General features: G+C 43.1%; 1 protein-coding gene across 2 annotated transcripts in view; it reads right to left on the bottom strand.

Annotated features, from left to right (window-relative positions):
• Positions 1 to 10,000, bottom strand: part of aacs (acetoacetyl-CoA synthetase) — a 72,427-nt gene that overhangs the window by 44,270 nt on the left and 18,157 nt on the right. The gene's annotated exons all lie outside the window — the stretch shown is intronic.

Genomic DNA, 10,000 nt, shown 5'->3' with positions numbered 1-10,000 from the left:
AGTGGAAACCTCGTACGAATCTGATCTCAGGTCAGAATGGGTTAAGAGCTGATGATGATGTGGTGGTTGGTGGGGGGTGTGTGTGTGTGTGTGTCTCCACCCTAAAAACATGTATAAGTCACACATCACATATACACGACACCATATACACTGTAGAAATACATTTTGGTCCACTAAAATCTTACGATATGAAAAATCTAAATGAATTTGTGACACACATCATTAATCCAAAGGGGTACGTTATAGGAATGAGGGTCAATAAAGCCCAATCTTGAACCTTGAGGTGTGCCATTCATAGAATCATATTCATACCGGTTTTAGACTGATGATAGGTTCTTCCATGGTTGTCCTATGATCCTAGAATAGATGACCGTTTCTATGCATTTGGTGCATTACCTCATGTTTAGCTTGCTTACTGTAAATCGCTCTGGATTAAGGGCGAATGCTAAATGTATAACGCAAATTGTGTTTGTATTTGGATGGATGGATGAATTTTATTTTGTCATTGGACACAAGTGTACAACGAAATTAATCTGTTGGCATCAATCCAAATGCAATGCAAAGGGGTAGTCATATAGTACTGCAAAAGTTGTTAGTATTGGCAAGAGTAAAAACAGTAAGAAAAAAATACAGTTTATGTACAGTCAGTATAGGAGGACGGACGGACGGGTGGACGGAGTCTAAGTAAAAGAGAGATAGAGAAAGAGCGGTAGAGAGAGAGAGAGAGAGAGAGAGAGAGAGCACTGCGTTTATGACCGAAGGACCTTAATCATATGGCTCTGTTAATCTACTAAATGGTTCCCAAGGACACTGCAATGTCTTACAGGACGAGCGAGGGAGCGAGCGAGCGAAATAAAGAAAGAGAGAAGTAGAAGAGAGATAATGGATGAGAAGAGTCCTGGAAGAGAAGAGAGAAGACAATGCCATATACTGTATATACATACAGTACTGTGTAAATAAGATGTAAGCGTCTAAGAGTTGAGCACATTTTACACTGGACAAATTCCACGCCAATTCATTCTCCATAGTGTCTCCATAGTGTCAATTCATTCTCCATAGTGTCTCCATAGTGTCAATTCATTCTCCATAGTGTCTCCATAGTGTCAATTCATTCTCCATAGTGTCTCCATAGTGTCAATTCATTCTCCATAGTGTCTCCATAGTGTCAATTCATTCTCCATAGTGTCTCCATAGTGTCAATTCATTCTCCATAGTGTCTCCATAGTGTCAATTCATTCTCCATAGTGTCTCCATAGTGTCAATTCATTCTCCATAGTGTCTCCATAGTGTCAATTCATTCTCCATAGTGTCTCCATAGTGTCAATTCATTCTCCATAGTGTCTCCATAGTGTCAATTCATTCTCCATAGTGTCTCCATAGTGTCAATTCATTCTCCATAGTGTCTCCATAGTGTCAATTCATTCTCCATAGTGTCAATTCATTCTCCATAGTGTCTCCATAGTGTCTCCATAGTGTCAATTCATTCTCCATAGTGTCTCCATAGTGTCAATTCATTCTCCATAGTGTCTCCATAGTGTCTCCATAGTGTCAATTCATTCTCCATAGTGTCTCCATAGTGTCAATTCATTCTCCATAGTGTCTCCATAGTGTCTCCATAGTGTCAATTCATTCTCCATAGTGTCTCCATAGTGTCTCCATAGTGTCAATTCATTCTCCATAGTGTCTCCATAGTGTCAATTCATTCTCCATAGTGTCTCCATAGTGTCAATTCATTCTCCATAGTGTCTCCATAGTGTCTCCATAGTGTCAATTCATTCTCCATAGTGTCTCCATAGTGTCAATTCATTCTCCATAGTGTATCCATAGTGTCAATTCATTCTCCATAGTGTCTCCATAGTGTCAATTCATTCTCCATAGTGTCTCCATAGTGTCTCCATAGTGTCAATTCATTCTCCATAGTGTCTCCATAGTGTCTCCATAGTGTCAATTCATTCTCCATAGTGTCTCCATAGTGTCAATTCATTCTCCATAGTGTCTCCATAGTGTCAATTCATTCTCCATAGTGTCTCCATAGTGTCTCCATAGTGTCTCCATAGTGTCAATTCATTCTCCATAGTGTCTCCATAGTGTCAATTCATTCTCCATATAGTGTCAATTCATTCTCCATAGTGTCTCCATAGTGTCAATTCATTCTCCATAGTGTCTCCATAGTGTCAATTCATTCTCCATAGTGTCTCCATAGTGTCAATTCATTCTCCATAGTGTCTCCATAGTGTCTCCATAGTGTCTCCATAGTGTCAATTCATTCTCCATAGTGTCTCCATAGTGTCAATTCATTCTCCATATAGTGTCAATTCATTCTCCATAGTGTCTCCATAGTGTCAATTCATTCTCCATAGTGTCTCCATAGTGTCAATTCATTCTCCATAGTGTCTCCATAGTGTCAATTCATTCTCCATAGTGTCTCCATAGTGTCAATTCATTCTCCATAGTGTCTCCATAGTGTCAATTCATTCTCCATAGTGTCTCCATAGTGTCAATTCATTCTCCATAGTGTCTCCATAGTGTCAATTCATTCTCCATAGTGTCTCCATAGTGTCAATTCATTCTCCATAGTGTCTCCATAGTGTCAATTCATTCTCCATAGTGTCTCCATAGTGTCAATTCATTCTCCATAGTGTCAATTCATTCTCCATAGTGTCTCCATAGTGTCTCCATAGTGCCAATTCATTCTCCATAGTGTCAATTCATTCTCCATAGTGTCTCCGTCGTCTTTGTATTGAGTTGTGCTCGAAATGTACTGTAATTCTTCAAACTGTTAATAAAAATATTTCAATCAATCAAAAGAAAGTGTCAATTTTAGCCCTAGCATCGCTGCTAGGCCAAAATAGACAAACATCTGACAAGAATAGCAGATCTACAAGCTCACAGCACGTCAAAATGCCACACGTATTGAGCTCAAACATCGGATATTTTCGCTATCGATGTACATTACAACAGAGTACTGTGTATATATAGGGTGTTAAGTGGTTAATATTTGACTGGATGAATATTATTACACCACAGTGTGAAATAATCTCCATAATAAAGTATTAAAAACACATTTACCCAGTCTGCCGGTATCGTACTGTACTTGTTCCCAGTGTATTCTGTTAATGCTTTGTTTGATGTCCCTCAAAGTGCTAACAATAGCCTCCCAAACCAAAGTTCAGCTTTTCTTTTGTTACTTTAAGTAAAAATGTTTCGTTCATTCACTCTCGTTATCTGTGTCTGGAGAAAATGGTCAAAGGAAGGAAACAGACAGGCAGGCAGACAGACAGACAGACAGACAGACAGACAGACAGACAGACAGACAGACAGACAGACAGGCAGACAGACAGGCAGGCAGGCAGACAGACACAACACTTTTGAACGCAACAAATAGTGTAAAAGCGATATGCTTATGGACTGATTGATTGATTGATTGATTGATTGACATTTCAAACGAAAGCACAAGTCAATACAAAAGCTGTCACTTTGTGGACGGCACCATGAAAAGCACACAACGTCTTTACATCAGGGTCCACCATTTTCAATTCATACACTTCTATAAAAAGCATGAAATCATCATACTGTATAAAGAAAGTTAAAAAGGGAAAAACATGTACAGTATGTGGAAAGGGGGGGGACGGGACACACTCAGAGTTTGTTGAACTCCCTCTGGTGTTGTGGGTGTGTGAACGTCGTTGACATTAAGGAAGTATTACACAGGTACATGGGTATCTTGGCGGTGTATCGAATGTTGAAGACCGGACCCATTGCAAGCCTGCAAGATGCTGTATTCTGTCGTCAACCCTAAGCCATTCCAGCCTATATCAAATGGGCAGGGGTGAGGTGGGTTTGGGGAGTGAGGCCAAGTAGTATAGCTTGACCAGTAAGTGGACGACCGGGCAGCCCATGGCAAGTCATTTGGGATCAATATAAATAGGAACATTGGCCTATATTATGTTAGTCAACGCAGTCATCAAAACTCTCATATCGGCAGTTTTTAAAAGAAACCAAATAATTTGAATTCATTCAAATTCTTTAACATTTTTCAGAAAAACAGTGGTGCTCAACCTTTTTCATGTCAAGGACCCCCAGAATTATCTCTATTGGGCCACGGACCCCCACATCAAAATAATTATGTAGTTCCAGAGACCCCCCCCCCCCCCCCCCCCCCAGAAGCCAATATTTTAGATAAAAATGTTCGCTCTGAAATATATATTAAAAGATTTGCGCCACATTTTCACGACTTTTGAAAAATAGCAGACCTACAAGCTCGAGTGGCGCGCTATATGAGCTTGTAGATCTGCTATTTTTCAATAGCTAAAGCATAACATAATGCTTAACCCATTCTGAACGGGAACCCATCTTGGTGTTAGCATCATGTCATGCTTTATCTATTGAAAAATAGCAGATCTACAAGCTCATAGCGCGCCACCGAGTGGCGCGCTACGAGCTTGTAGGTCTGCTATTTTAGAAAAATCGAAGAGCGACTGACATTTTTAGAATCTGATCTCAGGTCAGAATGGGTTCATCAGACCAGTGTGTGTCCAGTGGAAACCTCGTGTGAATCTGATCTCAGGTCAGAATGGGTTAAGCCCTATTATCGTCTCTGTCGGGTGGGGAAACCTCACATGTCCAAAACTGTTACATTTCAGGATTAAAATTCAAAAACAGCGAACGTGGCAGATCTACGAGCTCAGAACCTAGCCGTGCTTAAACAAGCATGATGGAACGCCTAATCAAAACATAAAAGATCAGCTGTGCTAGTGAGTCTCGCTGATCTGCTCTCCCAGAGAGCAGAGCCGGTTGGCTGGCTATACTGTAGAATGTAGACTAGCACATTTAATGGGATATCTTCGGTCATAGAGGCTACATCTGTCATTAAAAAAAAACAAGATTATTATTTGTTATCGAATATCTTGAGTTAATAATGAAATTGAGTTGACGTGTTGGGTAACTGGTATACTTGTTGTATATAATCGCAATATTACACTCGGTGGGTGTGCTTTACTGCCATTAATGGCACTTCTGCACCAACGCAGGCGTGCCATTAATGCTAGTAAAGAACACCCTCTTGCTTAAATATACCACCAGCAAAGTTGCAACAACAGGGAGCTTCAAAGGCTTGGCTCAGTGAAGCCAAGATAGATTCAGGTCATGTTATAGTAGCTTGGCAGCGAAATGACTTAAGTACGTGTAAGTGTATACGGTCTGCATAGTGTGTGTGTGTGTGTGTGTGTGTGTGTGTGTGTGTGTGTGTGTGTGTGGGGCTTAGCCAGAATCAGTGGGCTGTCTAGTGTCTACCTGCTTGACCCATAGAGTTATATATAAACTAGAGAGCGGACTGCTATTCATTTCAATGGAAGTTGCTCAGAAGAACGCTCTTCTTCCGCTTTTGTTTTTTTTCTCGATTTTGGACACCAACAATTTGGTTATGCAAAATAATGAGCGCAAAGCAAAGTTATTTGTTTACCCAGGGAAGTGGACTAAGCCAAGGACTTGTTTACAGACAGGCCCTGCTCATAGAACATTTCATGGTAGGGGGGTTCAATGCCTTGCCCAAGGGCACTTCAGCGGTGGTAATTTTAACGTGCCGGTCCGGGGATACGAACTATAGCGACCTTCCGGTATCAAGACCGCTCCGCCACCGCTGCTCCTGTGTTGAACGCCAGCTCATGCGCGGTTCACTCCTGCTACAGGCCCACCTGGCGCGGGCAAAGAAACGCCCGCCTGTGCCCCCTGCAGTCCCGCCCGGCTTTGACCAGTAGAGTTTGGCCGCTTGGACATTGGCCAGCCTTGGCGTGACCCCAGTGAACTACAGAAGCAGGATTACACGGGGGACGCGCACTACTCTGCTACTCTACTACCATGGAGGGATAACAGCTTCTTAAAGGAGAATTCCATACTAAAAGGCTTTCTCTGTAGTTGTTACGTTCCCACCAAAGAGGTCCAGGTGTTATTTTGTGCAAAAGCTCCTTATTGGCTATTTCCCCTACCACAAGCCCTCAATGAATTGCATTGAATTGAATGGGAATCGAATGGGGCTATGGGGTGTTGTGATAATTTGCTTATTTCCATCGCTCAAAATTATAATTTCTTTGTACATATCCTCTCTTCATAATGTAAATAATATCCCAAGCGGCACACTTTACTACTTATTTCGATGGAAATAAGCGAATTAGCATAACACCCCATAGCCCCATTCAACTCCCATTCAATGCAATGCAATTCATTGAGGGCTTATGGTAGGGAAAATAGCCAATAAGGAGCTTTTGCACAAAAAAACACCTGGACCTCTTTTGTGGGGACGTAACAACTACAAAGAAAGGTAAGAAAGATAAGAAAGCATTCTAGCATGGAATTCTCCTTTAAACACTCATTCTTTGAGAGACACACACAGTTGAAAGCGAGTTATGGGATTCTCACACGTAGTCATCATGCGTGTGTGCGTGTATGCTTGTGTGTGTGTGTGTGTGTGTGTGTGTGTGTCTGTGTGTGTGTGTGTGTGTGTGTGTGTGTGTCACTGGCGCCTAGTCAATGGAGTCAGGTGTAGCGTGTACTCAATATACTATTGCCCCTCTGCGTGCGTGGCGTGCGTGCGTGGCGTGCGTGTGTGCGTGGCGTGGCGTGAACTTGTTGTTGTGTAGTTTCTCCCCAGGTTGGCGGAGGGAGTGTACAGTACACTAGAGCCCATGATTACATTAGATATAGTTGATTGACACCGGGTGAAAACAAGGGTTACAAAATTGTGGGATAAAAATGATATGACAATAAAAAATTAGACTATGGCCAATACAAACAAACAGTGTATAGTGTCTCGTCCACTTATGCATCTGCTGTGTCGTTGCATAATGGGATGATATGGAACATGACTTATACTGTACCTCATTTTGTTTAACTGCTACTTGGAGTTAGAAAACAAGTGGTGCGTTATGAACAGAACGGACTACTGTATGTGTATATGGTCTGCGTGGAATCACACACCACTTAATATTTTCAGGGCAAAAATAAGAATTAATTCATTAAAAAAAAAAAGAAGCATGTGCGTCCACACAACGGTGTGTGTGTATGTGTGTGTGTGTGTGTGTGTGTGTGTGTGTGTGTGTGTGTGTGTGTGTGTGCCTCATCAGCTAAGTGCTCACATATAGCCTATAACTCTAGATTGGAGACTGTGACAACACGCGCCCCTCGTCCTCGATAGTCCTTGATCCAGCACGCACACACACACACACACACACACACACACACACACACACACAGGCTTCGATGTTCGGGACCCGTGTTATATCACGATCGGTATTAACGGCCCAATCACTCACTCAGAGGGGAGGGCGAACAAACGAGAGAAGAGGAGAGAGAGAGAGAGAGAGAGAGAGAGAGAGAGACAGAGAGAGATTGCATCTCTCTCTCTCTTTCTAATGAGATTCCCACAGGGTTTAACTCATTTAGCTAATGGTTCTCAGTACAACTCCTACTGAACACACACACTCACGCACGTGCACATACACGCACACACACACACACACACACACACACACACACACACACACGCACACACGCACACGCACGCACCCATGTTCGTGGTTATTCCTGGACTTCATTGGAACACACGTCCACTCGAAGCACTTAGAATGGATCGATTTTGCAGGAGGGTATACTCGTGATGCGTTGCGTGAACGGAACGCACGTTTTGCGGTTTCCTTTTATACGCGTCCGGTGTGGTTATAAAAGTCAGGTTATACGTCTATGTGTTCGCGGTGTGGTCAAGGTCAGGGTAATTGTTATGCCTTCAGCGTGGTTAAGGTCAGGCCAAGGATCTGGGGGGGGGGGGGGGCTCTTCATACTCATAGGTCCTCATTTCCTCAGCTGAGTTTGAAGCTTCGGAATATAACACATACACAGAGATTAAAATAGGGTGCATTTTGCATCCCAAAACGCAGTTTATAGTTAAGGGACGCGATAAAACAACGACCTCTGCATCCACGGGATGCATTACTGTACTATACTGTACTATTCTAGTTTATTTTGCTAGCTTTAGTTAGAATAATCATTTCTTCTTCTGTTTTCTACATGAATAAAATAACCACATTATAACCATATAAAATGAAATGGGAGTTAAATGCTGCAATTTGTAAAAGATGGCAAAATATGACTCCTATAACGTCGTTGAAGTGGGACTCATAAAATGTCCCTGGGACTCATTCTAAAAGACCATCCCTGCATCCCGGGACTCATTCTAAAAGACCATCCCTGCATCCTGGGACTCATTCTAAAAGACCATCCCTGCATCCTGGGACTCATTCTAAAAGACCATCCCTGCATCACAGGACTCATTCTAAAAGACCATCCCTGCATCACAGGACTCATTCTAAAAGACCATCCCTGCATCCTGGGACTCATTCTAAAAGACCATCCCTGCATCCTGGGACTCATTCTAAAAGACCATCCCTGCATCCTGGGACTCATTCTAAAAGACCATCCCTGCATCACAGGACTCATTCTAAAAGACCATCCCTGCATCACGGGACTCATTCTAAAAGACCATCCCTGCATCCTGGGACTCATTCTAAAAGACCATCCCTGCATCCTGGGACTCATTCTAAAAGACCATCCCTGCATCCTGGGACTCATTCTAAAAGACCATCCCTGCATCCCGGGACTAATTCTAAAAGACCATCCCTGCATCACAGGACTCATTCTAAAAGACCATCCCTGCATCACAGGACTCATTCTAAAAGACCATCCCTGCATCCTGGGACTCATTCTAAAAGACCATCCCTGCATCACGGGACTCATTCTAAAAGACCATCCCTGCATCACAGGACTCATTCTAAAAGACCATCCCTGCATCACGGGACTCATTCTAAAAGACCATCCCTGCATCCTGGGACTCATTCTAAAAGACCATCCCTGCATCCTGGGACTAATTCTAAAAGACCATGCCTGCATCACAGGACTCATTCTAAAAGACCATCCCTGCATCCTGGGACTCATTCTAAAAGACCATCCCTGCATCCTGGGACTCATTCTAAAAGACCATCCCTGCATCCTGGGACTCATTCTAAAAGACCATCCCTGCATCACGGGACTCATTCTAAAAGACCATCCCTGCATCACGGGACTCATTCTAAAAGACCATCCCTGCATCACGGGACTCATTCTAAAAGACCATCCCTGCATCCTGGGACTCATTCTAAAAGACCATCCCTGCATCACAGGACTCATTCTAAAAGACCATCCCTGCATCACGGGACTCATTCTAAAAGACCATCCCTGCATCCTGGGACTCATTCTAAAAGACCATCCCTGCATCACAGGACTCATTCTAAAAGACCATCCCTGCATCCTGGGACTCATTCTAAAAGACCATCCCTGCATCACAGGACTCATTCTAAAAGACCATCCCTGCATCACGGGACTCATTCTAAAAGACCATCCCTGCATCCTGGGACTCATTCTAAAAGACCATCCCTGCATCACAGGACTCATTCTAAAAGACCATCCCTGCATCCTGGGACTCATTCTAAAAGACCATCCCTGCATCACGGGACTCATTCTAAAAGACCATCCCTGCATCACAGGACTCATTCTAAAAGACCATCCCTGCATCCTGGGACTCATTCTAAAAGACCATCCCTGCATCCTGGGACTCATTCTAAAAGACCATCCCTGCATCCTGGGACTCATTCTAAAAGACCATCCCTGCATCCCGGGACTCATTACACTGAAAACCTATTCACATCACTGCATACAGATGTGTCCGTTTGAGGACGTCACATGTCCTGCCATTGGCGATTCACCATTTGTCAGCCTCCTGATTGGTCCCTGACTGACTAACCAACCAGCAGGCTCTTTCTGCCTTGCTCCGCCTTGTTTACAGTACGTTGAATTTGCTAAAACAACTAAAAACTAACATGACATCATGCCCCATGCAGTCACTATGCTGCACCTGTGACGTTCCTTTTTTTACTGACGCCGAGTTTAAAATAAGAATCGAGTGCACAGAATCTTA

Source organism: Protomyctophum bolini (assembly GCF_963924005.1).
Source record: "Protomyctophum bolini genome assembly, chromosome: 6".
NCBI classification, from domain to species: domain Eukaryota; kingdom Metazoa; phylum Chordata; class Actinopteri; order Myctophiformes; family Myctophidae; genus Protomyctophum; species Protomyctophum bolini.
Note: the sequence above shows the minus strand (reverse complement) of the source record. Positions and strands in the feature narration are given on the sequence as shown.